Source organism: Ovis canadensis, chromosome 11, assembly GCF_042477335.2.
Source record: "Ovis canadensis isolate MfBH-ARS-UI-01 breed Bighorn chromosome 11, ARS-UI_OviCan_v2, whole genome shotgun sequence".
Lineage (NCBI taxonomy): Eukaryota > Metazoa > Chordata > Mammalia > Artiodactyla > Bovidae > Ovis > Ovis canadensis.
In genome coordinates this window covers 52796325-52800529 of record NC_091255.1, presented here as the reverse complement: position 1 = coordinate 52800529, position 4205 = coordinate 52796325, and the positions used below count along the sequence as shown (strand labels likewise).

The window sequence follows — 4205 nt, the reverse complement described above, 5'->3', positions numbered from 1 at the left end:
AAAATTTCCCACTTTTTAATGGATCATCTTAATATTTTACTTACTAACTTTATGCCTAACTAACTTTATTTTTGTGAGTGGAATAAATTCCACCAATTTTGGAGCAGTTTCGGTGTACAGATAAAATCCTCAAATAAACAGTACTTGGGTGGGACTTGCCCACATATGATGTGGTTTTGTCTGGTCATCTGTTCTGATTTAGGAGAAAGGAGGGCTCCTAGTGATTAGCCCCGGTGGGAAGCTATTTTCTGTACTAGTGAGCGCTGCTCAATGATCTTCAAAGGGAATTAAGAGGATTGTGGTGATGTGGTTTGCAGGTCACCCCCACTGGATATTAAGATCAAACTGCGCCTGGAGAGTTCAACTGCTTTTGTTTACCCAGTACGCCCAGCCTCACATACCCCCCATCTTGATTATTTATTTTTGTTTGTTGAGCTTTCTTTTTGGCTCTAGGGAAATATCAAACACTGGGCAGGGAGAAGGGAGTTGTATGGATCATGACCTTGATGTATTGTTTGACCAGTGCACTACTAGAAAACATTTTCAGGAATTGCCCATGCTGGGAGAAGTTACTAAAAAAACTGAAGCTTCCCACCCCCACACCCGCCCCCACACCCCTCCGGAGCCGTGCTGGTTCTGCAGCTCTGTGGCAAGCCGTGGAGTCGGGGTTCTATTCCACAGGATGGGCTTTGTTAAAGTTGTCAGGAACAAGGCCTACTTCAAGAGATACCAAGTGAAATTCAGAAGAAGGCGAGAGGGCAAAACTGACTACTATGCTTGGAAACGATTGGTAATCCAAGATAAAAATAAGTACAACACACCTAAATACAGAATGATTGTTCGTGTAACGAACAGAGATGTCATTTGTCAGATTGCTTATGCCCATATAGAAGGAGATATGATAGTCTGTGCCGCTTATGCTCATGAACTCCCAAAATACGGTGTGAAGGTTGGCCTGACATATTATGCTGCAGCATATTGTTCTGGCCTGCTGCTGGCCCGCAGGCTTCTTAATAGGTTTGGTATGGACAAAATTTATGAAGGCCAAGTCGAGGTGACTGGAGATGAATACAATGTGGAAAGCATTGATGGTCAACCTGATGCCTTCACCTGTTACTTGGATGCAGGACTTGCCAGAACTACTACTGGGAATAAAGTTTTGGGGGCCCTAAAGGGAGCTGTCAGTGGAGGCTTGTCTATCCCTCACAGTACCGAACGATTCCCTGGTTATGATTCAGAAAGCAAAGAATTCAGTGCTGAGGTACACCGCAAGTACATCATGGGGCAAAACGTTGCAGATTACATGTGTTACCTGATTGAAGAAGATGAAGATGCTTACAAGAAACAGTTCTCTCAGTACATAAAGAACAACGTAACTCCAGACATGATGGAGGAAATGTATAAGAAAGCTCATGCTGCAATACGAGAGAATCCAGTGTATGAGAAGAAGCCTAAGATAGAAGTTAAAAAGAAGAGGTGGAACCGTCCCAAAATGTCACTTGCCCAGAAGAAAGATCGGGCAGCTCAGAATAAGGCAAGCTTTCTTAGAGCTCAGGAACGAGCTGCTGAGAGTTAAACCAAACCACAATTTTCTATCAAGATTTTTCAGATAAGACAATAATAAACTTATTGAACAAGCAAAAAAAAAAAAAAACAACTGAAGAAATATATACATTTTACCTTAATTTTCACTTCTTTCTTAAAAATGTTTATGTTTGCTTTGCAAAGATAACACTGCTTGGTGTAAAGAAGTTAGACAAATAGGTTAAATAAAAAGAAAAAGGAAAAATATCCCTAGAAATTCCATCATACTATCAAAGCCGTCAATCTCTCTTTTCTATGCATATGTGTACCCATATACACACATACATACACAAGCATGTAAGCTAATTTTCTTCCGCAGATCACAAAAATAGAAACACTGGGACATATTTGAAAATGGTAGTGGTACTATCTCCATGAAATGGTGCTTAAAGATTATTTTTATTTTTAGTTTCTGTTCTAACAATTGTGAAATTACAATTCACAATTTATGTAGGCGAGTTCATATGCTATCACATTCATGTACATCTTTGTGTACGTGTGTTTCATTAGATTCAGAATTTATAAAAATTTTATCCTCCCTTTGGGGATTTTGGTTATTACATTGTTTCTTCGAAAAATATAAGAGATCGAGACACACTATGATCTAAATGACAACCCACTTCAGTATTCTTGCCTGGAAAATCTCATGGAAAGAGGAGCCTGGTGGGCTATAATCTGTGGGATCAAAAAGAGTCAGACACGACTTAGTGACTGAACATGCATCCCATTTTCACCAGACAATATTTTATGGATATCTTTCTATCTGTATACTTAGAAGGATATCTATCTATCTTCCTATGTCTCTGTCTAGCTACCTGTAGAGATCTATAGTCCTTTGAAGCATTCCCTTACACAAATGTTCTATAATTTATAATTAACCCTCAAATTTGTTTGATTATAAAAGTAAAACATTTTGAGACACTACAGAAATATACGAGGTAAGTTTCTTCCCCTAGTCCTCCCTACTCCCTTCTAGGAGTATCTACTGTTGATAGTTTGGTATGTATCCTTCCAGACTTTTTTACTTTTGATGCAAAAAAAAGCAAGCAATATACAGTTTTTAACTTATTTTTACAAAAATAAGGCCATTGTAAGGTGTAAGATGATTCTGCAGCTTACTTTTTCCAGCCAATATCATGATACAACTTATATCAGGGTACATAGTCTTTTTAAATGACTTTGTAGTATTCCAGTAGTATGGGTCAGCCTTCTGTTGATTTAACATTTAGGTTTTCCCTCCAATTTTCACATTTTATTTTTGTTCACTTGACTTATTAACTCAATGATAAAGTCATAATAGTGGAATTTCTGGGTTGAAGAGCAAGTTCATTTAATATACTGATAAACAAGCCAAAATGCCCTCCAGGAAAGTTCTATATACTATTTCACTTCTTTACAAAAATGCAGAGAGGATCTATTGTATGGGAATAATTTTTTTCTTCATCAATTTGGTCAGCAATAAATATACTTTCCTTGTTGATTTTATTTCTATTTCTGTGATTACTGATAAGGTTAAACATATTCTCATATGTCATGACCATTCAGTTTTTCTTACACTCATTTCAACAGAAATGATTGGCTCTCTCTTATTAACTTGTAGAAGTTCTTTCTATATTAGAGAAATTAGTTACCTAAGAGCTGCAAATATTCTTCCAATTTGTCATTTGTCTTTCAAACTTGTTTATAGTAATTTTTGCCATATAGAACATACAGAAATTGCCTTCATTTCTGTGTTTTTTTGTGTTTGGTCAAATTGATCAATCTTTTTTTTGTTGTTGTTCCAGGGCTTCATGTCAAGCCTATAAAAAGAGACCCCTCACCCCAGGATTATACAAAGTGCTACCATATTTTCCTTCCAGAACTCTCACACTTCCATTCTTCTGCATTTAACCTTTTAATCTATCTGGAATTCATTTTTGTATAAGCTGTGAGGTATGAGTCTAGCTTTAATTTTTTTTCCCAAATAGTTAGCGCTTGTCCCAACAACATTTATTGAACAGTTGAATAATCCATATTTTCTGCCCTGATTTTTATTGTCTTATTTAGCAGATACTAATTTCCCAAAAAGGCTTCACTGGTGGCTTAATTAGTAAAGAATCTGCCTGCAAAATAGGAGACCCAGTTTTGATCCCTGGGTTGGGAAGATCCCCTAGAGAAGGAAATGGCAATCCACTCCAGTATTATTGAGTGGAGAATTGCATGGACAGGGGAGCCATTTGAGTCTACTTTGGACTCCGTTATGTTCCCTTGTTTTATCTACTGTTTAATTCCTGGGCCAATAACACACTGTTTTAATTTCTGTAGCTTAAAAATATTTTCTAGGGGATTTCCAGGCAGTCCAGTGGTTAGGTCTCCAGGCTACCACTTCCAGGAGCATAGGTTCAATCCTTGGTAGGGGGAATAAGATGTCACAAGCTGTGTGGTGTGGCAAAAAAAAAAAAAAAAAAAAAAAAAATCTAGGGTTTTGGTAGGGTTACTCCTTTAAAAATACTAGTTTTTATTTCTGCAAGTTTTAAAAAATTTATTTTGTGTTGGAGTATAGTTGATTAACAATGTTGTGTTAGTTTTAGATGTATAGCAGAGTGATTCAGCTATATATATATATGTATATATATACACAC

General features: G+C 36.9%; 1 pseudogene; it reads left to right on the top strand.

Moving 5' to 3' along the window:
• The first annotated feature begins 343 nt into the window (after positions 1 to 343).
• LOC138414751 (large ribosomal subunit protein uL18 pseudogene) lies at positions 344 to 1648 on the top strand (annotated as a pseudogene).
• The last annotated feature ends 2557 nt before the right edge of the window (positions 1649 to 4205 follow it).